Source organism: Lygodium microphyllum, chromosome 7, assembly GCF_053477565.2.
Source record: "Lygodium microphyllum isolate KBCC chromosome 7, Lygodium_microphyllum_v1.1.10, whole genome shotgun sequence".
Classification (NCBI taxonomy): domain Eukaryota; kingdom Viridiplantae; phylum Streptophyta; class Polypodiopsida; order Schizaeales; family Lygodiaceae; genus Lygodium; species Lygodium microphyllum.
Window position 1 is genome coordinate 147,876,708 of NC_141141.1, and position 27,380 is coordinate 147,904,087.

General features: G+C 39.3%; 1 pseudogene; it reads left to right on the plus strand.

Annotated features, from left to right (window-relative positions):
• Positions 1–1,219: 1,219 nt before the first annotated feature.
• LOC148034067 (uncharacterized) lies at positions 1,220–11,117 on the plus strand (annotated as a pseudogene).
• Positions 11,118–27,380: the final 16,263 nt, after the last annotated feature.

A 27,380-nucleotide genomic window follows, 5' to 3' on the forward strand; every position in this document is an offset into this window, starting at 1 on the left:
GTTATGTTTGCTCTTTCATTCTATGCCGAAGACGGAGAAGAATAAGGAATTTTGGTAGACTGGTAACTCGAGATGCAATCTCATGGGCTACACTTATTTCAAGATATGCCGATTATGGGCTTTGTGAGGATGTTTCCTATATCTACAACTGGATGGTATTTCTGCTGATGCTAGTACATTTGTTTACAGCCTGAAATCATGTAGCATCATAGGAGCTTTAGATACAAGCCAAGAACTCCATGTAGAGATATTTAAAAAAAAGGCTAGATAATGAGTTTCATGTTGGCAATACACTTGTGGACATACATAACAGTTGTGGTTGGGCTGCAGAAGCTTATCAAGTATTTGACAGACTTTCAGAATAGGGGAACGAAGCCAGTTTGGTTTTGAATGCCATACATGTAGGTAAACTTAATGAAGTTGGGACATCATCACTGTATCTGTTCCTCCCTACTTGTCATGGTGCGCCCCCTAATTGGATGGAGAGGGAACTATGCAAGCTTGTGCTGTTTGGATGGACTGTATTTGAGCCAGACTCCACCATTTCCAATGGGCTGGCTGGTAGTCCGAGGAAGATATAGAAGAAGACCTCACTTGTGACCCAATTGGTCATATCGTGGTTCTGCTGCTTCTTGTCAAAGTTCATTGGTATATGCTGTTGTGACTAAGAAATTGCTTTGATGCAAAGGATAATGATTTGGTTGACGACTGGCCCTTTGGTCACCATCTTGTGATGTAATGACAATCCAAAAAGATTTGGTTCGGACTGTGCTCATATGACAGTGCTTGTTTTTTTTATCCTTCAACCTATATTTCGGAGGAGGAACAGGGTCTAAAAAGGGAAGAAAAGCAAAAGGCTAATTTTGGGAGGGAAAAAGCAGATTCGAAAAGGATGAGAGATCGAATTGGGGAAAGAAGAAAGGGACACAGAGGAATCGGGAGGAAAATAGATGGTACTCTGCGCTGGACGAGGAGGAAAATAGCCGAAGACGAAGAGTGATCATCGGAAAAGTCTGCAATGAAAATAGGATGGCATTAGGGGCGAAGGAAAAAAGAGGGGAATCAGGATCGCGATTGGAAAACAAATATCGAAGGAGCTCTGCAAGAATGAAAGACGTTTTGAGGCTGAAATGATCTGAAGGGAATGGCGTTGAAGATGCAAGGGTAGCAGTCTTGGTGTTTGTTTTTTTTCTGAGAATCAGCTACAACTTGTCTCCGCATGGTAACTCCAACGCTGGTTCAGATGGACGCGAAATCAAGAGACATAGAAGCAGACATTATCAACAAACTTAATGTCGTCTTCAGCGAAGGTGATTGGAGAAAGGTGATAAAGACAAAGCATGATAAGACCAGGCTTCCTGTCTAGAATCGATCTCCTATTCCTCTACTTCACGACTTCTTAAAACTCGACATCCTTCTCCAGCGATAGAAACATTATGATTACCTTGAACTCTATCTCTCGGCATAGCAGCAAGGAGAAATCTCGCAGAATGAATGAGACAAGCTCAACATACATGGAAGTATCTCACGCTATAAATAATCCAAATGTACCCAGAATTCAAATTCTTCTCATCGACTACAGCGATCAGCAGAGTAGAGGAGATGCCGCAAAAACTGGTTCATCGACTCATCCTACATCGATGTATGACACAACAGATGATCGCACATTCAGGAACGCGTGAAAGAGCTCAGCTTCACCATATCTCGTGAGTTTGCTTTCACGAAGTCTCTTGTCGTCATCGGGGTTGCCACTGGTGCATATAAGTTCCTGACTGATCTTGTAAGGAAAATTACTTTGCCAGTTACAGTAGAATTTATCCGAATTTAATCATATGGCAGAAAGACAAAGTCTAGTGGAGTTGTTGTAATTGTTGATAATACCCAAATTGACATTACTAAAAGATTCCACTACTGAGTGTCCTGATGATTTGTTGTGAGTTATGGAATGGATTTTTGTGAGAGCTATCGTTCCCTGCCCTACATTGGTGTCTTAAAGCCCTCAAAATACAGTTTGAAATCAGATGTATAAATATATGAACAGTTTTGGAATCTGAAGAATCATGAGTACTTCAGCATTATATGGAAAGCTTCATAGTCATATGGGTCTGATTGTTTCAACAAATAAGATCTTTGTTAGTAGGTGGAACAGTTGTATGCTGAGTATCATTTTTGAGGGTATTTAGTTGCTTGAGCCCTGTCATTGGTACCAATACAAACAGTTTTTGATCATTCTTAAGTTCTACTGGACGAAGCTTTACATCTCCTATTTTTGGTACAAGTATCGCAACTCTACAAGGACTCTCCATATGCCACTTTTTCATTCCATCTACTTCATCACCAAAGAACATTGATTATTCTGCAGAAAAAGAGAGACACACATGATATATATTATCAGAATTCTTCTATGTTTTTGAAGATGTTTCATTCAATACAAAGAATTCTATATAATCATGTACATGTTTGATCTTCCCAACTGATCAACATCACAGGAAGTATTTGTTGTCATAACAGATTTGACTTCGTTCTTTTGCTTGATTTTCTATCCTGAAATTTATCAAGGACTTTTGAAGTTGCGACATTGCTTTCGAAACCCTTCGACATCTTTGGTGAACCCGATGTGAAAGCATTGCAGAAATTTCAGGATGGGAGATACTTCAGCCTCTATTTCAGCTTCTTCTACAATTCCAGCTGCCTCTACTTCAACTCCATCAATGAGGATCTAAAGCAGATTTTGCAGAATATGTCCATGTATATGCAGCTCCAAAATCAGCAAACACTTGTATATGCAGCAGCAGCAACAATTGCATCAACAGCAGTTGTCTCAGCAAAGGCAACTCTATTCGGAGCAGGAGAATGCAAACAGCGCGACTAAGGCTATTGAAGCAGTTGAGAATGAGAAGAAGCTATTTGACGGACGTAATGTTTCAGCATATTTGAAGACATATGAGATCAAGATGGGGTTTTTTGGAGTTCCTGTTGGACTTATGAGTAAGTACTTCCTTCGTCTTGTCACACCTGCTTTGAGGACAAAAGTGACTGATATTTTTATTCAAAATACACATTGGCAAGATTTTAAGAAGGCCTTGAAAGAAGAATACTTCCTTGAGGACTTTGGTATGGCTACTCCGCGGTCATTTTGAGAGTGGGTCTACATGCCAAACAAAGGTCTCGCTGCTTCGGAGTTGATTCGAGAATTCGAAGAGAGGTATAGTTAGCTTGATGCCATTGAACAAAGAGCATTGGATGTTGAAAAAGTTGAGCTTTTCTTGCAAGTTGCAGATCCTGCTCTTCAAGAAGAATTGGGTGAGCTTCTTGAAGATCGCACGAAGTCTATGGGTCTTAAAACTGATTGGCAGGATGCTCAGGATGCAGTCTCGACTTTGACCAAGAGGAGGATATGGAAGACTCGCCTACAGAATGGTTCCATGACACCTACACCATCATCAGCTCCTATGCCTACTTCTATCCCTGTTATTTCTTCTCCTCCTCAGCCAATTTCTTGGCCTATGCCAGTGCCTACTATTTCCACTCCACCTATTTCTCCTGTTCCACGACCGTTGCCTACACCTTCTGCTCCAAAACCATCCGCTCCATCGGTGCCTACCTCTCTTGATGACATAATCAAAGGCATCACAGATTTGACACTGGAGTCAGTCAAAGCGGAGTTGGTGGGAAAGTTGAAGGAGCAGTTTGCTTCGACTGTGCCTACTGCTTCTTCTAGCGCTCCTACTGCACCTAGGAGTGCTCCTAGTGCACCTAGGAGAGATCGAAGATGTATTTGGTGTGATAGTACGGACCATCAGCATTGCAGGGATTGTGACTCTTTCTAGGATGCAAGGAGGCAGAATTTGGTATATTGGGGGCAAGATGGTAAGATTTGGTTGACTGAGACAGGAGCTTCACTTGCTACCAACTTTGGTAAAGGTGGAATGAAGAAGTTAGTGGATGACATGGCTGCGCGTACTTCTTATGTGACAGCTAGAGGTGATGCTTCTGCATATGGAGTCCAGATTGAGAAGGGATCAGAGACTCAGTTAGCGCTATGGACTTATGCTATGGAGACTGCAAACAAGGGAAAAATTCAGCAAACTGTTTTGACTAGTGTAGGCTCTAGCATCAGATCAGAGACAGGTTGGGACTCGCCTGTTGACAAGTACTCTATTTATGCTTATTTGGCTAAATCTCATGGTGTAGATGTACTTGTTGAGGAGAAGCGTAAGAGGGATGAAGAAAATCCAAGTGCAGCTAAGAAGACTAGAGGGGGTGAGTTTGTTACTCCACCTACTGCAGGACCGTCTTCAAGACCAGGGCCAGATCGACAGATGGAGGATGCTCAAAAGAGAGAAAAGAGGCAAGAGCCTAGAGAGAGAAAGCAGCCAGGATTCAGATTGATGTCCGATATTGAGACATCTACAGACATGAAGAAAATCTTTAATGATAAGATACTTGGCAGTGAGGTGACTTTCACTATTTCTGAGATTTTGGGCATCTCAAAAAGAGAGTTTCAGGATCAGTTTCAGGAGGTCCTGAAGAGGAAAAGGCATGCATTGTTTACCACTGATACACAAGGAGTTTTGATTGGAGAGTTGGATGAGGATGAGGATGAGGTTATGGTTGATAATGCTTCTATTTTTCCGCAGGTAGAGAAGAGGGTTCAGCCTATGCATTATGCTGAAATTGATGAGCCTGTCATGATACCGCGTAGTCATTTTTCACGGAGCTATTGGGCTAGGGCAACTACAGAGATGATGGTAAAGATTAGAGAGAAACAGGTGCCTTATGTTGCATTGGTTGATCATGGTTCAGAGATTAATCTCATAGTTTGTGGAGTTTATGAGAGTAACAGATGGCCTATGGATGTAGAGCATGGGTGGCGTATGAGAGCCGCCAATAACACTGCAGGTGATTTGTATGCTGCTTGTCCTAGTGTCAGGGTTTCTATTGGTAATGTAGAGGAGGATTTTCATTTCTTTGTGCAGGATTCATGCTCTTATCCCATAATTCTTGGTCAGCCATTCATCACAGAGATGCGCATGGAAACAAAGGTCATGGATGATGGATCTGCTTATGCACGGATTCACAGTAAAGATGGTATGAGAGCAGTTCAGTTTATGACTGTATGTGTGAACCATGTTAGAAACAGGGATACTCTCAGAGATGCATCCTTGCCCACTGTGAGGGATTCAAGTTTTCATTAGGTACCGCCGTTTCACGAGACGATGGTGGTACAGAGGAGAGGAGATTGGAGTTCTCGCCTCCTGGCAGCGGTGTTTTCTCCTCCGATTTTGTTGGGATTTCAGCAAATAGTTCAATGAGTTATCAGAAGACTTCTTGGTTGCCTAGAGCTGCCAGGCAGTATATATGCAGGAAGGAGAAAATTTTGAAAAATGCAAGAATTTTGGAGGATGATGAGCATATAGATGGGATGTATGACAGTGTGATTTGTGCAGATACAATGACAGAGATAGGAGATATGCTGAAAACTGATATGCAGAATTGTCACGGTAATGTATTAGTGCAGTCCCTGGACATGTTTCATGAAATTGCAGATTTTATGTCACAGATTGAGTTAGAGGCTGAGGTAACTCACCAAAGAGTGCTGAGTGCTGAAGAAATTCAGCAAACAGAGTTTCCAGCTGGTTATGATCAGCTTTCAGAGAGACAGAGGGCTGAAAATTTTCAGCCAACAGAGTTTACTGCTGAAATATTTCAGCATTCAGAGTTTGGGGCTATTCCTATGTAGTCCATAGAGCAGAGGGCTGAGAATATTCAGCCATTGGTGTGCAGAATTGCTGATTTACAGCAAGATTTGTGTAATGCAGAAGAGCATAATGAAGCCAGGGTTGACACGAAATACAAAACTGTGGATAAGAAGGTGAAGCCAGTTGTTGTACCGCTTCCACTTGACAGCGATCAGCAAATAGAGAGGGCTGCTAAATAGCAAATTTTGAGGAATCCAGAGCATATTGGTCATAAATTTTCAGCAGAGACTCTTGCTGAATTGAAAATTGGAAATGGTGATTTCTTGCTACCCATAGAGAAGCAATGCTTTCAGGAGATGCTTGAGCGTCATGGAAGGGGATTTGCTTTTTTCCCACATGAGATTGGATGTGTGAATCCTGATATTGTTGCTCCTATGGTCATTTTTACTATTCCTCATATCCCATGGAATCTCCGACCTATTCCAGTGCCTAAAGCACACTTGCCAAAGCTGATTGATTTATTGAATGAGAAAATCAGGATGGGAATCCTTGAGCCTTCATCTGCACCATACTCAAACAGGTGGTTTACAGTTCCAAAGAAGAATGGTACTCTCCGATTTATTCAGGACATGTAGCCAGTGAACAGAGTTACTATCAGGAATATTGGTATAGGTCCAGTTGTGGATGAGTTTGTAGAGGCATTTGCTGGACGTGCCATCTATTCTTTGGGTGATTTGTATTCAGGATATGATTAGTTTCAGCTGGCTTTGGAAAGCAGGGACATAACCACCATGAGAACTCCTATTGGGCTTGTCAGGATGTGTACCTTGCCTCAAGGTGCCACTAATTCTGTTGCGCATATGATGAATGCCATGCATAAGGTTCTTCGTGATTATATACCACAACTTACTATGCCTTTCTTGGATGATGTGCCCATTAAGGGGTGTGCAGAAGAAGAGAAGAATGAGAGCCTAAATGAGCAGGCATGCAGATACTTTGTGGCTGATCATATTTCAGCATGTGAGAAGATTTTGGCCAGGTTAGAAGAAGTGAACTTGACACTTTCAGGGAAAAAATCTGTTTTTGGAGTGAATGAGGTTGTCATTGTTGGACATATGTGTGGATATTATGGCAGAAAACCCTCACCTGATAAGGTGAATGCTATAGGCAAGATTGCAAAGTATTGTTCTACTACTTCAGAGGTACAGAGATTCATTGGTGCTTGTGTGTTTTATATGATTTGGATACCTCATTTTGCACACATAGCAGATTGTTTGTATCAGCTGCTTCGAAAGGGGCAGAAATTTTATTGGGATGAGAGTCACACTAGAGCTCCTACTCTCAAGAAAGCGGATTATAATTGTGAAAGGCCTATTGTATTGACAGTTGACACTAGTCCAATTGGCATAGGTTGGGCTGTGGGTCAAGATGATGCAGATGGAAATAGGTATGCTATTCGGTTTGGGGCGAAAGTCCTAAACGAGAGACAGAGGAGATATCCGCAAATCGAGAGGGAGTTATTGGGAATTGTCACGGCTCTCAAATGTGATAAGGAGTACTTTATTGGAGCTTCAGTTGTGGTAGAGACAGATTGCTTGCCATTGATTGGTATGATTACGAGTTGCTCTACTCCGGATATAGCCATGTTGAGATGGATTGCATACATCAAGTCATTAAATCCGAAATTTAAACACATAGCAGGGAAGGATAATCCAGTGGCAGATATATTGTCTAGAGCCAGATATGATGATGAGGAGACTCTACTTGCAGAAGAGGATGATGCAAAAATTTCAGCCATTATGGTTGATCATGTTTGTCATGTCTATGATATTGTGGCTTTCACAGAAGAACTCTATGTTGGAGATTGGTTGCAGATTGGCAGGTACCTTAGTACACTAAGCAAAAGAGATGAATGGACAGATGAAGAGTTCAAGAAGATCAGAAGGAAAGCCTATGGTTATTTTCTCAAGGACGGATTTCTTTGGAAGCATCCGAAGAAAAGAGGCGGATTACCTTTGCGGGTTGTCTGTGATAGAGAGACACAGTTACAAGTGATGAGGGAGTTTCATGAGAATCCTTGGGCTGGTCATAGAGGAGTATGGGCTACTTATGAGAAAATCAAGGAGAAATATTGGTGGAAAGGCATGTATAGAGATGTTTCTCACTTTGTTGAGACTTGCAGAGACTGCCAGATGTATTCAGTAGTGCGTCATCGAGATGAGCTTCATCCGACCTATCCGCTATGCATTCATTATAAGTGGGTAGTTGATTTGGTTACCATGCCTATGGGTCTATGGTAGATGAGGTACATTGTTTTGGCTAGAGAGGATCTTACCAATCATGTTGAGGGCAGATCTTTGAGAACGAAGACCACTAGTGCAGTGTGTAAGTTCTTATTGGAGGAAATTTTCTGCAGGTATGGTTGTGTGGGTAAGATCACTGCGGATCGCGGTGAATTGGATGCAGATGAAGCTAGGGAGTTTTTCTCTCAGCTAAGAATCAAGTTGGCTCTAACAACAGCATACAATCCAGAGGGAAATGGAAAGAGTGAAAGAGGGCATCCGCCGATAGTGAAAGCATTAGCCAAAGCATGCAGAGGACGGATTGGAGAATGGCCAAGACTTCTACCATTTGCTTTATGGGCTGATCGTACGACTCATAGTGTTACCACAGGATATATGCCTGCAGAGTTGATGTATGGTCAGAAACCTGTTATGCCGATTGAGACTTGTGCTTTGACTTGGTTAGTTTTACCTTGGCAGGAGGATTTGACGAGAGAAGAACTCTTAGCTCTTCGGATTCGACAGTTGGAGAGGAGACCTGAGGATATTCAGCTAGCTATTGATAGGTTGAAGGTTGCTAGACTAAGAAATAAGGACAGGTTTGACAGCGGGCATCGCTTGCGGCCAAGAGCAATAGAAGAGGGAGATTGGGTATTGGTCTTTGATAGCAGCCTTGAAAATCAGCATATTGCACTTTGGAAGATGGTGAAAAGATGGTTTGGGCCATACATAGTCAGACATATTTTTGATAATGCAACATATGAGTTGACAGAATTGGATGGGACAGTGCTTAGAGTGCCTATTGCTGGAAAAAGAATCAAGATTTTCAAGAAAAGAGATGATGAGGAATATGCATTAGAAGAATTTTCAAGAGAAGAGCAACGAGAAGAAATTCCAATGGAAGAAACAGATGATATGACACCGGAAATGTATAATGAAGAGATTGATCTATTTATGGATCTTGATGATAATGATCATGGGTAGTTGGCCCATCCGGAGGATGCACAGGATTAGAGGGGGTGGATGTCGTATTGCTGCGCATTCGAGGTGTGTAAACCACCCAAAAGTTGTGTGTGTGATTTGATACTTTGTACATACTTAGTTGTTATGTTTGCTCTTTCATTCTATGCCAAAGACGGAGAAGAATAAGGAATTTTGGTAGACTGGTAACTCGAGATGCAATCTCATGGGCTACACTTATTTCAAGATATGCTGATTATGGGCTTTGTGAGGATGTTTCCTATATCTACAACTGGATGGTATTTCTGCTGATGCTAGTACATTTGTTTACAGCCTGAAATCATGTAGCATCATAGGAGCTTTAGATACAAGCCAAGAACTCCATGTAGAGATATAAAAAAAAAGGGCTAGATAATGAGTTTCATGTTGGCAATACACTTGTGGACATACATAACAGTTGTGGTTGGGCTGCAGAAGCTTATCAAGTATTTGACAGACTTTCAGAACAGGGGAACGAAGCCAGTTTGGTTTTGAATGCCATACATGTAGGTAAACTTAATGAACTTGGGACATCATCCCTATATCTGTTCCTCCCTACATGTCATGGTGCGCCCCCTAATTGGATGGAGAGGGAACTATGCAAGCTTGTGTTGTTTGGATGGACTGTATTTGAGCCAGACTCCACCATTTCCAATGGGCTGGCTGGTAGTCTGAGGAAGATATAGAAGAAGACCTCACTTGTGACCCAATTGGTCATATCGTGGTTCTGCTGCTTCTTGTCAAAGTTCATTGGTATATGCTGTTGTGACTAAGAAATTGCTTTGATGCAAAGGATAATGATTTGGTTGACGACTGGCCCTTTGGTCACCATCTTGTGATGTAATGACAATCCAAAAAGATTTGGTTCGGACCGTGCTCATATGACAGTGCTTGTTTTTTTAATCCTTCAACCTATATTTCGGAGGAGGAACAGGGTCTAAAAAGGGAAGAAAAGCAAAAGTCTAATTTTGGGAGGGAAAAAGCAGATTCGAAAAGGATGAGAGATCAAATTGGGGAAAGAAGAAAGGGACACAGAGGAATCGGGAGGAAAATAGATGGTACTCTGCGCTGGACGAGGAGGAAAATAGCCGAAGATGAAGAGTGATCATCGAAAAAGTCTGCAATGAAAATAGGATGGCATTAGGGGCGAAGGAAAAAAGAGGGGAATCAGGATCGCGATTGGAAAACAAATATCGAAGGAGCTCTGCAAGAATGAAAGACGTTTTGAGGCTGAAATGATCTGAAGGGAATGGCGTTGAAGATGCAAGGGTAGCAGTCTTGGTGTTTGTTTTTTTTCTGAGAATCAGCTGCAACTTGTCTCCGCATGGTAACTCCAGCGTTGGTTCAGATGGACGCGAAACCAAGAGACATAGAAGCAGACATTATCAGCAAACTTAACGTCGTCTTCATCGAAGGTGATTGGAGAAAGGTGATAAAGACAAAGCATGATAAGACCAGCCTTCCTGTCTAGAATCGATCTCCTATTCCTCTACTTCACGACTTCTTAAAACTCGACATCCTTCTCCAGTGATAGAAACATTATGATTACCTTGAACTCTATCTCTCGGCATAGCAGCAAGGAGAAATCTCACAGAATGAATGAGACAGGCTCAACATACATGGAAGTATCTCACGCTACAAATAATCCAAATGTACCCAGAATTCAAATTCTTCTCATCGACTACAGCGATCACTAGAGTAGAGGAGATGCTGCAAAAACTGGTTCATCGACTCATCCTACATCGATGTATGACACAATAGATGATCGCACATTCAGGAACACGTGAAAGAGCTCAGCTTCACCATATCTCGTGAGTTTGCTTTCACGAAGTCTCTTGTCGTCATCGAGGTTGCCACTGGTGCATATAAGTTCCTGACTGATCTTGTAAGGAAAATTACTTTGCCAGTTACAGTAGAATTTATCCGAATTTAATCATATGGCAGAAAGACAAAGTCTAGTGGAGTTGTTGTAATTCTAGATAGTACCCAAATTGACATTACTAAAAGATTCCACTACTGAGTGTCCTGATGATTTGTTGTGAGTTATGGAATGGATTTTTCTGAGAGCTATCGTTCCCTGCCCTACATTGGTGTCTTAAAGCCCTCAAAATACAGTTTGGAATCAGACGTATAAATATATGAACAGTTTTGGAATCTGAAGAATCAGGAGTACTTCAGCATTATATGGAAAGCTTCATAGTCATATGGGTCTGATTGTTTCAACAAATAAGATCTTTGTTAGTAGGTGGAACAGTTGTATGCTGAGTATCATTTTTGAGGGTATTTAGTTGCTTGAGCCCTGTCATTGGTACCAATACAAATAGTTTTTGATCATTCTTAAGTTCTACTGGACGAAGCTTTACATCTCCTATTTTTGGTACAAGTATCGCAACTCTACAAGGACTCTCCATATGCCACTTTTTCATTCCATCTACTTCATCACCAAAGAACATTGATTATTCTGCAGAAAAAGAGAGACACACATGATATATATTATCAGAATTCTTCTATGTTTTTGAAGATGTTTCATTCAATACAAAGAATGCTATATAATCATGTACATGTTTGATCTTCCCAACTGATCAACATCACAGGAAGTATTTGTTGTCATAACAGATTTGACTTTGTTCTTTTGCTTGATTTTCTATCCTGAAATTTATCAAGGACTTCTGAAGTTGCGACATTGCTTTCGAAACCCTTCGACAACGCGTCTATTTTTGCGTGTAAATTTCCTCATACATGTGACTATAGACGCGAAATGGTAGACGCGCAAATAGACGGGCTGGTAGATGCACCCGTAAGATTTTCTCTCAATTCAAAAATCGCGTCTAAAAGTGCGTCTAAGAGGCCTTTTTGTTGTAATGCAAGAGTAGCGCCTCAAATTGCCAGTGGTTGGATGCAAAGGATTGGTGGAGACTTAGGGAGGAGGCCATAGACTCTTGAGGATGGTGGCAGCTAGTAGGAGGCAATGAGGGCACAATTGGAGGCAAGATTTGTGTATTATTTGGGAAGTGGTGACCATAAGACTTATTTGGAGGATTTTGTAAGTTTTCTTTTGGTTTTTATTACTTTCTTATTTGTAATATCACTTGTACTAACACCCTTATTTCTAACAACGCTACTCTATTTTCTTAGTAGTACTCCATCACAAGGCTACAATCCTACAGGTTTGTAGACTCGATATACAAAGAGACACAGTCTCACTGCACTCATCGATAGATCATATGCATGTGCTAGTTGAGTAATTCAATGATTTTTTTTTCATAATCATTAGTTTTCTTGTGATGCATTATGTATTATGGATTAATATCTAGTTGTTTATATTCTAAAGTTCGTTTGACACTCCATTACATTGGGACGAGCTTTCTGATGGTGAGAAGCTACTATAGCATGTGCTTGGATTGGTGGAGCATACATCATTTCCTTTTTTGGCCTTGTGATCCATTCATGCTTCTTCCATGTAGCATTCCTTATATATATTTATCATTCTTTGTATAAACTTGCATTTTACAATATTTATAGATATAATATCATGTTTATTTTGGACTCTCATTTGCATGGTTTCATGTAGTTTTATGAGTTTTCATCATTAGTCTTGTACTTATTTGAATATTGAATCAAAGAGCCTTGTTTTTTAGTATCTCATGATACACATGTCTTGGTGATGATTGTGTATTCAATATGTAATTTCTTTATGAAACATTATTTAGCACCACATGGTGCTAGGAGGTGGCAAGGCCACCAAAATTTTCCTCTCTACAACTCTAATGTCCCCATTACCTTAGTATATTTTAATGTGTGTATACATTCCAAATAAAATTAATTTATGTTGCACATTTTCAAAAAGTAACTCTAATTATGAAACTGACTCTCATTATAAAGATAATTGTTATCATTAATGAGGTATTGTCTGCTAGTTCAGGAAGAAAGACTTGGGAGACCCTCCCAAGACTACCTTATTAAGAGTATGTTTGTAGTATAGAACAACAAAAAGAACTAGCCTAGTGGATAGTCACTTGGTAGTTAAGTGCACTTGGGTGATGAGACTACTAGGATGGGTAACCTCCTGAAAAGAGTTTCTTACAAGCTAGTGGGAGCTTCTCACACACAGCCAACGGCGCTAATGAGGCCTTCATAGCCTGTTTCCAAGTATACCAAGGTCTATGCCTCGGTCGCCACCTTAATCGTGAGCCTTGGAGTGACAACGCCCAAAGACGAGATGTACGGTGCTCGCCTATGTATTCATTAAATTGGTATCCTTGCGCTACGAAAATGGAGCCCCTCCCTGAGGTCATTAATGATGTTGTCAAAAACACTAAAAGAAAGTGTTCCCTCTTTATCATTGATGACATCATAGAAAATGCTAAAAAGCAAACGTTCTCTTTTTACCCCCTGCAGTTACTATATAAACAGGGGTAGAACGTTGCGTCAGGACCACACAAAGACACAACAATGACCCATGCAGAAGTCTCTCTACTGGTTGACATGACGAACCTTTGCTACAACTAGCCAAACCTCTCTCTCTCTCTCTCTCTCTCTCTCTCTCTCTCTCCACACCTACGTGGGAGCACTGCTCGAATCCATGAGCTTCTTCCATGGCTCCCAGGAGACGTCCAGATACTGATTGAGGTCATGCTTAGAGAGCTCCCCAATACAAAGAAGTGGCCGCTGTTGAGGGAACTCAATATGATATTGAAGCCCAAGTGGAGGTTAATCCCGAACCCATTCAAACCAAAGAACCAGCCGTCCCACAAAAAATCGAGGATACGACAATAAATCGTAATCACGATGGATCACAGAATGGAGATAATCAAGTTTAGTACATAAAAGAAGAATTAATTTTGAAGCTATTAAATCTACAATTTCCTAATGAGGGATAACCTAGTCCATTATATAGATTACAATCAATTAAAACGTACTTAAAATCACAAAAACATGTTAGTAATATCAATTGCTTTTTAGAAAGGAACACAAAAATTCATGGAAGGGATAGATTCGATATATGGCATTGACAACTCAGTTAAAATATTTTATGGTTATGACTACTTTTGGATTTGTGAATGATGAATTATGATTCTTATGGATTCCGGGCTTGCAAAATCGGATGAGTTGCAAATTGTGGTGGTTCGGGACATTGGGGTCCCCAACCCAATGCTCCCTTATACTCTGTAAAGTGTGGAAAAACTCACTTGCAGGTGGGGTCCTATGCTCTTGAGAGAGATAGGTGTTTTTGATATTTGATCACTCAAGCACCTGAGAGGGCAAAGGACCGAGTGATAAGTGCCCCTGTTATGTAGGATGGCTTCAGAGGCTCAAGGAAGCTTAGAGGGGCTCTGAGCTGATAAATTCCCTGTTGACCATGGATGGAGTGCGATCACATACAACCCAATCCCGAGGGATTGAAAGGTCCTATCCTAGACTAGATGGTGTCTTTTTGCAAAAAGACAGATTTTGTTTCACTCTGTAGAGTGATGGTGAAATAAAGTATCTGATTTTTGAATTGTTTGTTATGTGCTAAAGATTAAGTTTAACAAACCCAGTTTAACAGAGTAATAAAAGGACTATGGTTTTATATATCCAAATAGTGTGATAGTATGCTTTTCTAATTAGAAAACTAAAAAAACCCATCAAGGAAAGTGGGAGGCTTCGATCCTGATGATTGGACATCTATGGCTAGGTGAACCAGATAAGTTGGGTAACTTTCCAACACTAGATAGAGATGATTAAATCGTGATCCTCCCAATATTGGTATGATTAGTTACCGGGTTTAACATCATTTTAGGAAGTTGCAGTTGAGATTTTACTTTATGGGTAGAAGAATCAAGTTACACTCTCTCCCATCTCTCACTCTCTTTAATTTGAGTTAGATATCCATATAACAGGAGCAGAATTTCAAATCCTACCACTAAGATGCTACGATTGCATTCTGGGAATGGATTGGCTCAAGAAGAAAAAAGCCAAGATTCTATGTGTTGAAGAGGAAATAATCTTTCAAGACTTGGAAAGAGAAACCATAAAGGCATATGGGAAAGCTGGAAGAAGTAGAGTTCAACTAACGAAGACAAGTTGACTCAGGAAAGGATTGAAGAAAGGTCAACCAATCTGCATGATCCGATTGAATAAGGTCAAAAAGACTAATGAAGACACTCTACCTTCTTGGATCAACAACTTTGAGGATGTCTTTCCAGAAGAACTAACTCAACTACCTCCAAATCCTGAGCTTGATCATGAAATAGAATTGATTCCTAGAGCCGCACCAGTGTCAAAAAATGACCATACAAAATGTCTAGTCATGAAGCTATTGAGCTTAAGGAACAATTGAGGGAGCTGATAGAGCAAGGATTTATCCACCCAAGTAATTCAACTTGGGGAACACCTGTCGTCTTCTAGAAAAAGAAGGACGGAACACTTAGGCTGCTTTGCATTGACTTTAGAGAACTAAATCAGGTTACAGTAAAAAACAAGTATCCCATACCAAGGATAGATGAACATTTAGATCACCTACATGGAGCCAAGGTTTTTCCAAGATTAATCTAAGGTCCAGATACTATCAAATTCAAATCAAGGAACAAGATATCCCAAAGACTACCTTCTGCACTAGTTATGGTCATTGTGAATTTTAGTCATGCCATTCAGATTGACTAATGCCCCAGCTACATTCAATCATCTGATGCAAGACATCTTTTGACCATATCTAGATGATTTTGTGCTAGTATTCTTTAACAATATACTATACTCCGAATCAGTAGAGAAACATGAAGGTCACTTAAATATCGCCATAGTGACACTCCGTGAAAATTAGCTCTATGCCAAGATGAGTAAATGTGTATGTCTCATTACTGACAGGATTGAATATCTTGGATACACTGTTTCTACTAATGGAATCTTTGTAGACCCTACCAAAGTGAAAGATATCCTAGAATGGCCAATACCTAAGATAGTAAAAAAAATTCGAGGATTTTTGGGACTAATAGGATGGTACCAAATCTTCATCAAGGATTATTCCCTCATTGCTAGCCCTTGACAAATCTTTTGAAGAAAAATATAGTAATCATTTGAACAACATATTGGGGAATATGTGAATTTTCCATAAGTTTGGGATGCATGGTCAAATCTTTAGATTTATCATAGCTTGAGCACTATGACTTCAAATCGAGTGCTCTATAGCTCAATAGATTTCATTTTTCAAGTGCTTTCCAGTAATAGGTTACATCATATGGTTTTGAGAAACTTATGGGCATGTTATCCGGGTGCCATATTTTTAGTATTCAAAAAATGGGAATTGGGAGATTCCCAAACTCACTAAGATTGTGTTTTCGGACCAATGAGCATCAAGAAAGCTTTGATAAGGTTAAAGAAGTTGTAACCACTACACCTGTATTAAAACTCCCTGACTTTGGTCAACCATTTGAGGTGATCATTGATGCAAGTGGACTTGCAATCGGTGGGATGCTAGTACAAGAAGGAAGACTAGTGGCCTATACTTCTAGAAAATTGAAACCCTATGAGTCCAACTATACCACTCATGACCTTGAGTTAATCATCTTAATACATGCCTTGAAACTATGGAGACTATCTATTGGGAAAGAAATTCACTTTAGTGACAGATCATAAAAGTCTTAAGTGGATCCTCACCCAAGAAGCTGACCTAAACATGAGGTAAAGAAGATGGATAGAGATATTGCAAGAATTTGGTTTTAAAATCAAATATTATCCAGGGAAGGACAATGTTTTTGCAGATGCCTAAAGCCAAAAATCCTTTCTTAATAGCATTGTAGAAGTTTGAAGCTTAAGAATTGTATCCATACCTGATAATCATGTACTTGCCAAGCTATTTCTCAAGATAAGGAATATGAAGGACTCATGGCTAAGGTACTTCAAGGAGAAATCTTCAACAAAGAAAGGTCTAAGATTAAGGATTATCGTGCTAGCAATGGTTGTCTATATTACAATGATTGCCTTTGTGTCCCAAAAGGACTAGAAATGAAGACCAAGATCTTATGGGAAGCACATGACAGCCCCATTGCAGGACATTCGGGGTATGCCAAGACACTCAATGTAGTTCGTAAGAGCTGTCATTGGTTCATGATTAAAAAGGGATGTATTAAAGTATGTAACTCAATGCTTGACTTTTCAAAGAGTGAAGGTGGAAAGGATCAAGATGCCTAGAGAGTTACAACCCTTGGACATTCCACAAATGAAATGGGAGTCAATAAGTATGGACTTTGTTGTTGGATTACCTACTACTGCTAGTGGATATGAATCCATCATGGTAGGATCAAGGCTTGTATGGGCAAGAATTTCATACACCTCTAAACTTCTCAGATCCCACTCTCAAGGTAGAGGCTTCTAAGGCTATGCTTGAAGAGATGGACCAACAAATCCAAATTGATCCGACATGATATCCAAGTTGCTCAACATTGGCAAAAGTCCTATGCAGATCTTGAAAGATCCATAAGAACATTCAAGGAAAGTTATTGAAAACCAAAGTTGCAGCATTGGAATGTGTGCACAACAGGGAGAAGAGAGCTCAAAGTACAAGAATGAAATCTTGCTTACTAAGTTGCTTTGAGTACAACTTGGGTACACTCTCCCACACTTGATAGTGACCCATTGGCTGTTTATATAGCCTTTCCCAAGCTAGGGTTAGGGTTTCCCCTGCCCCTAGGGCTATTCACACTCATATGCCCTTATACTTCCTTGCTTATAGTGGGTTCCTATGCCTACCTTCTAACACCCCCCCTCAATGCCAGGGTGGCATTGGATTACAAAGCATGTAAGAGGTTCCCCCCTTTTTGGGATGCCTTTAAAAATCAAGCTTACAAGGTTGTTTTAGGTAGATGATTTAAATAGTCAAAATAGTCGATCTTCAGATGGATTGGAGGCATAGTTGGCCACCAATTCTTTGAGTATATCAGGAGTGTTGGGGCATTTACTAGTGATATGCCCTGTCTTCTTGCACTTGTTACATTTCATCTTCTCGGGATACTTCTTCCAGCAGTTGTTTACAAGATGTCCTTTTTTCTTACAGAAAGAACATCTAGTGAGAGCTGTATGAACCAATACTTGATCACGGGAATTTGAAGTTGCCTGACTATTGCTGCTTTCTTTGTGGTTCCTCTTTTCTTCATCCAAACATGATTGAATGGTACTTGCCAAAGTAGGATCTGGAATGTTGGTGAGAGTGGTTACAAGAGTTGGAAACACCTGTTTTACAGCTTTTAGGAGAATAGCAATAGCATCTTCTTCATGTATTGGAGCTTGTACAGAGGCAAGCTGTGCCATAAGTCCCTTCATATGAGAGATGGATTTTCCCAAATCTTCTCCTGAACGATATTCCAAGCTAAAGAATTCAATTTTAAGAAAGATTTTAGTATTTTTGCCAGTGGCTCCATAGAGCTTTTCAAGCTCATCACATTTTTCTTTAGCAGTGTTTAGTTGATCAACATGATGAATTAGGGATTCATCTAAGTGCAACATTATGATTGCTTGAACACGTTGGTCATCCTCTATATCAACTAAATTTGCAGAGTTTACAGCTCTACTACCTTGAATGAGAGGCCAATACGCTCTCTCCATCATTTTGTATTTTATGAGTACTTGCCATGGGTGGAAATCTTTGCCCCATCAAACTTTCAAATTTGAGGATAGACATCAGCATATGTTGTGGTCATTGGGAAGGTCTTACCACTTGTTAGGACAAGGGCAATGTCTAGTCCCTTACAAACTTTTCACTGAATGCGGAAGCAAATCATACAATTTGAAATCAAAGTTGCAATGAAGAGAAAGGCTGAAAATCAAATAAATGTAATATTTCAAAGTATGACTGTGGTGGTCCTTTCTTATGTGCAAACTTCTTCCGAGGTTTAATAGTCTTTTTAGGTTTTAATGAAGTAAACCTAGACTGGACTTCAGGCTCCTCCTTGTGGTATGGCTTAGTGGATGAAGCTTGTGTTGGACAAGGTTGGTCTATGATCTCAATGCTTGTTGCTGATGATTCCGAGGAGAGTACAATGACACTCATGCTTTTGATTTCTTTGACCAGTGTACTTGAAACAAAGTCACTCACGGTATGCAATACACTTCTTAGTGTATGATGGTCTATGTGTTAATTGTACACATAACCTTACAACAATATATGAAGAGGAATAAAAAACTCACTGGATTTTAGTGAATGCCCAGCAAGCAAATAACCTGATGATTCATTATTAGTGTTTAGAAAACACTATTGTCAAGCTTAATGAAGTGCTTGAATGGAACCCGATTGGAAGTCAGTTTCCCAATGCTTAGTGATGTCCATTAAGCATACCCAAGAGCTTTAGAACCTAGAATAGGCTTCAGAGACTCTGCTTCAGTGATTAGAATCACTGTTAATGAAGCTCAGAGTGAAAAAATGACAAAATGTCAATATTGGAGCTTATTGGCTATGGTTGCCTCAAAAAACACATTTAGGGTTTGGCAGAGATCTCTCTTTGTGAGAGGAATTTCCAGGAACCCTTGTAGATGAGGATAGCCCACTAGGGGGGCTATCAAAGCCCTAAGATAGCTGCTAGGATCACGTCGCTTGCTGCATGTACAACAGCACGAATTTTGCACTGTCAGAAACTACGCCTGTTTCTGGGAATCACGCAATGCCAGCCTCACATGTGGACAACATCGGGGGTAGACCTGACGAGTAGCTGCACCCTGATGTGGGGAAGAGATCTCTAGAAGAAAGCATGGGCTGATATGGCCTCCTTTGTCCTCCCCAAGTTCTCCAATGGAGGTAGGTTGCAGGCAGCTATGGAGGAAAGAAGAATAAGATGAAGGAGGTAAAGGCTCATGTGCACTTAGTGATAGCTGAGGCTGAGGGAAGCTGAGGAGATCACAGATGGCTCTGATACCATGTTGAAAACCAGAGTTGTAGCATTGGAATGTGTGCACAAGAGGGAGAAGAGAGCTCAAAGTACAAGAATGAAATCTTGCTTACTAAGTTGCTTAGAGTACAACTTGGATACACTCTCCCACACTTGATAGTGACCCATAGGTTGTTTATATAGCCTTTGCCAAGCTAGGGTTAGGGTTTCCCCTACCCCTAGGTCTATTCACACTCATCTGCCCTTATACTCCCTTACTTATAGTGGGTTCCTATGCCTGCCTTCTAACAAAGGTGACATGGTGTTTCTAAGGGTAAGGCCCGCCAAGAGCTCATTATCCTTAGGGAAATACAAGAAGCTTAGTCCAAGGTACTGTGGACCATATGAATTAATCATAGTAATGGGAAGGCAAGCCTACAAGCTTAAATTGCCACCCCATCTCAAGATTGACAATGTATTTCATGTAAGCCTATTGAAACCTTATGTACCAAACCCCGATCATGTGCTTAATGACGAGCAAATAGTTTTTATGGTCGTAAGAATCCCGTACAAATTCAGCATTCCCACTTCTCTTGACATTAAACTGCATATACTAAAAACCCTTGTCATCATTTTAGAAGTTTCTAGATATACAAACAACGTAGACACACAAGCAAGCATTCATATGAGCTACCACACACACAGATATACCCATACGCTTGAGTACTATTCAACGAATACAAAAAAAATTAGGATGGAACCAAGCAATCAAAATTTCAAACCGATAGTTCAAATTGAATGACAAACAAAAAGACACAGACAACAAAAAATAAATTCCTAATGATGTTAACTAATGAGTTCAAATTCTTGGCAAAAACTTCGCCCTCACATTCACACTGGTGGACGTGCAGCATCACGAAATCTGTGCCCCCCCCCAACATGCTCATCCTCCCAAGTGGACCACAGCTACCCATCCTCATCACTGCCTAAGCTGGACGATCAATACGATCTCCTCATCTTCTGCAAAAGCATATGGAATATCCACATCCTCATTTACATCATCTTCTACCTTAAGTCCATCATAAAACTCATCATCCAACTCCTCAACTGCATAGGCTGCATCATCTCTCCTCTTGAACAGTTTGATGCTCTTTCCTGCAATCGATATCTGCAGTAAGGCCATACCATCAAGCTCTTGTGTGAGCACTTCACAAGGTATGCATTTATAAATTTATTCATCTCAAAGCTCAAAAAGAGCACAATTTTATAATAAGCATGCTTTAGATTTTGTGTTTACTTTTGTCCAAATAAAGAATAAAGCATTTGGACGGCCCAAAAGTCGAATGTTCCCAAATACAATGTCTCATAATAAAATATTTTAACCATGCGCCCATGTGCATACAAAATAATAAATATTTGTCAAGTGCTTCAAAAAATAAGCACATCTAAATAAATATTAGCGCCACACCTTTAATGATAAGACGTGTCTCCATAAAAAATGATCCTTTTTTCTAGGTAATTTGAATACACGCTATTGCCCAGTGCTTCCCAATGCCACCACCACCTGCTCTACATAACAACTGAAGCATTCACAATTATTAGAGAATAATAAAATTAAAGTGGAAAAAGTGAATACCTAGCGGTCTTCAACTACAAAATAAATAAATAGGTTGAAAATCCGTCCTAACCTTAATTTAATACGAGTGCACTCTAAACTCATAAGCGTCCATTAATTTAAATATGTATTTTGCGGAATCACCCATTATGGAGTCACCCACATGCACATTAAATTAGCATGACGCCCGAAAAGGACATGCGTCCCCATAAACTTCTTGCACAAGCAATTCCCCTTGTGTACGAGCCGCCCCGACAAATAAATATGTTTTTACAAAATCCACCACAAAAACCTTACAGAATCCTCCGTGGAATAAAAACTCACGGAATCCACTGTGGTCTCATGGAATCTACTGTGGAATATGCCTCCTAGCATCAAAGACTCCTAAAACTTCTTCACAAATTTTCACTTGATAATGTCTAGAAACTGCTTGATAAATACTAAATCTTTCACGAATGGTTATTTTCTCTATTTCTACACTTTAATTTTCTCCCATACAATTTTCTACCAAGATGCACATCTCTATTGCTTCAAAGGAGAGGAAATAGTCCACTACCTAGAGCCTACATCATGATGGTAATATGCTTTTGCCATTGTGCGATGAACTTCTTGTAGAAAGTGTCTTTGACAATGATACTTTTCAATTCTTTAGTGGTCGAGGAAACTTTGCAAGCATCCATTGAATTCTCCTCCTCTCAACAATGCCATTTTCTTCATTTTCAGTCCCTTATGATGCTTGTTGATGGTAGCTTTCCTCGATTGTGCACCAAAAACATGGAGCCCAAGAGGAACACCAAGAAAATGGGAAATTGATTGTAAGAAAATCTATCTTCTATCATCAGTAAGCATGTTCTTCATATTTTATGTAACCATAACAAGGAAAAGAACACTAGGAATAAGAAATCTTCACGCAGCTTTATAGAAACAATTCTCCCATGGCTTTAAGTTGAACAAAATTGATTATGCTCTTTATATTCTTCATAAAATTCATCAAGAGACCACAAAGATACAAGAGAATATACCACTTTGAATGGAAATCATCACATAACATTCTTCTTCAAAAGGTTCAATAGCTTTCTCTCAAAATCTCTCTTTCATAAATAGATTGTTTTGTATAGATTTTGCTATCTTTCACTCACTTTCTCTCTTATACATACTCTCTCTCCATAATACATTGAAATAATCAAGAATAATCATCCATCACCCTCTTTGGTCTTGGATACCCCTCCCAAGAGGTATATCTGGTATGAAAGGTTACCATGACCACTACAATGTCCCTTTGTAGCTTAATAGTGTCACTATCACTTTGGTCTTTACTTGAGTCTTAAAAAGCTACTTCTTCAACTTCTTTGAGCTATTTTGAACTTATATTCATCTATTCCCATGGTTGGAATACTTCTCCAAGCTATACATTCATCCCACATAACACTTACAGACACATATAGAAGAGAAGAGAACATAACAAAAACAGAGGCTCTACAGATGATCAATAGAGGGTTAACAAAAAGTCATCAGAAAGTATTTAACTCAACTTAAATTATTCAAAATCATCAATAATTGATCAATAAGATTTCAAACACTCTCAAACTTCATCAATTACTATTCGAATCTCTCATACTACAGAAGAAAAACATAGCAAAACAAAAGCTGAGTATATCCAAATAGACACTATCAGGACATCAACAAAACATTTCAGAACATCATATATCCACTATAAAACATAATGAGGTTCCAAAATCTAATCAACCTCACCCAAAACACTTCCAAACCAATCAATCAACATACAAAATCCATCCCCAATCCCCCAAAAAATCAAATCATTTCAACCCTCAACAACTCACTTATATTTATACTATATTTATGAAAAATTATTTTGCATGATTTCTAAATCTTTGGAATTTTGAATTGCATCATCGACACCAACAAGTCTCCCTTGTTGCACATTTTCATCCCTAGGTGTGGTAGTGTTTCTTCCTACTTTGCCCTTTAAGAAAGTGTCTCCGCTTCCTCCTACTCTGATGGCAATTACTTGGGTTATTTTCCCAAATTTCATAGCTTTGTGATGCAACATACAAATGCTCATACCTAATGGTTTGAGGTTTCTTATGTCTTCAATTATCCAAGGCAAATAAATGCATATGCTCAAGATAGCTTATTGATTGAATTATCTAAGCTAGGTAGATCTTACTTAGCAAGTGGTATCATGTGGCTATAGGTCATGCAAATGAAGATCATGGGAAATACTATCTACACAAGTATTTGGCCTATATGTATTCCGGACACTATATTTTTGACCTCATGAGATAGAAGCCAATATTGACACACTACATGGAGTCTCTTACAAATATTGTGCATGCCAAAAAGACACAACTATATATATTAAACCTTAAGAGATATCAAATGATGTGGGAGTGACTTAATTTAAGGTTTAAAGGGATAACTTTATTAGGAGATATAGGTGTGCTTCTTATACTTCTTACTATCATGCAATCCAAGAATATAGATCAAGAAAAAGTGAGGTGCTAGTAGCCTAACATAGGGCTACTTGAATCATTGAAAGAGGGAAAAAAGAACAATAGTTTTGAAGAAGTTAAGAAGGCATAAAAAGAAGGCTCTTGTGTTGGACAAAAAGGGAGAGAACTTATATATATGGAACATACATGGAAGAGGGAAGGCCTAGGCTATTGATGGACTAAGGTATACAAAGATTTATTGCTAAAAACTTAGTAGAATAGGGTGACATTTTTGTGATTCATCTTCACCTACAAATAATGTGTGGGGGTATATGCATTGGTATGCACGTCAATATGCATGCAGATATCTACTAATGAAAATTGGACTTGAAATATTGGTTGAATTATGCATCACTAATTTCTTGAACTATTATTGATGGTTATTTCAACAATTATATTGTAGCATATACCGAGGCTTTGTATTTTTTTGAAAAAACATTGGAAATTCGCATCCGCATTCCCCCAATCCCTTGTAGTGTAGGCAATTGAAAGAGGCAAAGTTTCTCCTACACATAATTAACCCTAAAAATTTTATTCTAAAGCTTACTAATTAAATACAAAATTAGCCTCTTACTCATCTTCTCCTACTTCAAAAGAGTTAGCACCAAAGTTCTCCATAATTTCCCCTAGATAGATAGAATAAAATAGAGAATAGACTTCATAAAATCACAATCAATAGCTTTTATAAGTAAGGCCTCATCCTAGTTACAAGGAAATTAAGTTGTAGTCATTTTAGAATATAAATCAATTGATAAATTTCAACTTTGGTAGATAGGCTCCTTCCATCAATTGGTTCTTATAGTACCCATACCTAGTTAGAGTTTGCGGCTCATATGATTGCTTTTCTTCAAATTTATTTTTATTTACAGGCTCTACTTTCCCCTTCTAGACCCATACTCAATGTTTCCATCATGAACTCCTCAAGAAATACCCTCTATATTTTGGAAATATAGAAGTAGAAAAAAAGGCATCAGAACTAATCGCTCACCTCTCGTACAAATTGTTGGATCTAGAGCAAGGCTATGGAGGTTGAAAGAGGAAGAGTGAGCTCATGAGGTAATAGACATCAAGACCAAATGTGACACAAGTGAATTACGTTCCAAGATGGAATCTATGACTTATAAACACAATCTTGTGTAGTGGACTGATAATGATACAGACACTTTGCTTGAAGTACAACAGTACTATGACATTATATTCAAAAAGAGATCAAGTACAATGCTTTATAGGAATAGACGAGGTAGCACTTTCCACCACTGTGCATATGGGATTTTGCATCGTGAGCCCACACTGCTCGATACAAAGAAGCTAAGCTGAGTGTGATTGCCAATATCTCAATACCCCTCCTCAATCATAACTAGAGAAGTAAAAAGTGTGTAGAGGCTTTAGTGAGCAACCACTTGAAAAGTATGGGCACACCACAAACATGGTAAACACCAGAGGCTGTCATAGAAAAGGCTAAGTGTGGGTATCAAAGATGTGTTGGATATCTAGAGGTTGTAACAGGGGCCTCACAAAGTGATAGAGGTTGTAGTACAAGGTTACATGAGGAGTTTACAAGCTTAAGTCAAAAGCATTAGGGCTAGGCAATACAAGGCTAAAAAAGTCTATCATAATAAAAGGACTAATGATGTTTTTCCTTCTCTTGGTAGTCATCTTCATCTTCTTCTTCTTTTGCTCCACGGCATTTTTCTTCTTTAATAGTGACTAGATAGGCCTTTTGGCACCTCATCTTGGCAACATGACAGAATTTCTCAATGTGCCCAATCCTTTTGCAAAAGTTACAAACCAGTTGATCTTTATTGGCCTTGTACCTGGTACCTACATATAACATTTGTTCATCTTTAGAGGTGCTTGGTTCTTCTTTGGATTTTACCTTCTTTTCTTCTTCAAGAAGGGAGGCCTTAATGTCAACCAGTTTAAGACTAGGCATGTTGATCAATGAAGTTGACACATTATTATAGTCAAGAGGTAGGCTTTTAACAACACACCAATACAAATATCTTCATCTATCTTGAGATCAATTCGTGCAAGCCGAGTTAACAGAATTTCCAAGTAGTTTAAGTAAGTTGCAAGAGATGTGTTTGATTTTATATCTAGCTTGAAAAATTGAATCAGTAATCCATACTTAGATGACTTTGATTGTGCACCAAATAAAGTATCTAATCTCTTCCATGTATCATTAGAGGTTTCACAGGTATCCACATAGTGGATGTAGCTGTCGTCTAATTCTAGCTTAATGATGGCTTGTGCTTTGTTATCATTCTTTTTCCAAGTAAATGCAAGGTCCCCATTCCAAGCTTCTTCTCCTTGCCATTAGCAATGGCCCAAATACCCTTCTTCATCATCAGAACGAGCTTGATGCGGGTTTGCCAAGTGTGAAACTCGATCTCTTTAAACCAAATAGTTAGAGAGTCTTTTCCCATACACTCAAATTTGAGCACCAAAATATTTTATTGTGTCAAGAGACACAAGGAATGTAGTGTCAAATAACACTTGATAAGTATCAATAGATATTATGCTTTGAGACACCTGAGTTTGATGCTTTGATGCTTGGTTTTCTCCCCTCCTTGCTAATTTGATGGAAAATTCTTGCTGGAAAGAGCTTCAAAATGGCTTCACTTGATTGAGGTTCAATTAGTGTTCAAGTTGACTTGCAGTGTGTTGAAAAACTCAAGCAATGGTAGCATAAAATTTCACTATGCTTGATGCTTGTACTTTAGTGAAAGCTTCAAATCTTCAAAAGCTTTCCAAGTCTTGCTTGTTGGATATTGGAATTTTGCTGGAAACTTCAATTCTTAGTAAGTCATCTATATGTCCGAAAAATTCCCTATGATAACTGGTGGAATAATGGTCAGAGTAGGGAAAGACAACAGGTCCAATTGACAGTAGGGAAATAATTTGCGCCAGGTAGATTTGTTTTTTGCAACGATGTTCGGCTATAGCTTGCACAATGTTAGGAAAATTTGGACTGAAAAGATGTGCCTTGATCTAAGAAACAACTCTCGAGAAGAAATCTCGAAGAGATATGGATTGCTTGAAGAGATATGGCTGCTCCAACATAGATAGATAGGTTTTGTCTATGGTAGCAAAGAGAGATAGAGTGAAGATGGAGGTGGAAGATGAAGGGTTTATGTCAAGCTAAGCTAACCAAAGATTGAGAGGAGCTGAAGGAGTAATTTGTAGAGCTGAGCCATGCCCAACTGGGCTCTGATACCATGTAGAAAAGGTTGGATCTAGAGCATGGCTATGGAGGATTAAAGAGGAAGAGTGAGCTCATGAGGTAACATACATCAATACCAAATGTCACACACGTGAATTAGGTTCCAAGATGGAAGCTTGGAATCATAAACACAATCTTGTGTAGTGGATTGACAATGACACATACACTTTTCTAGAAGTACAAAAGTATTATGACATTGCATTCAAAAAGA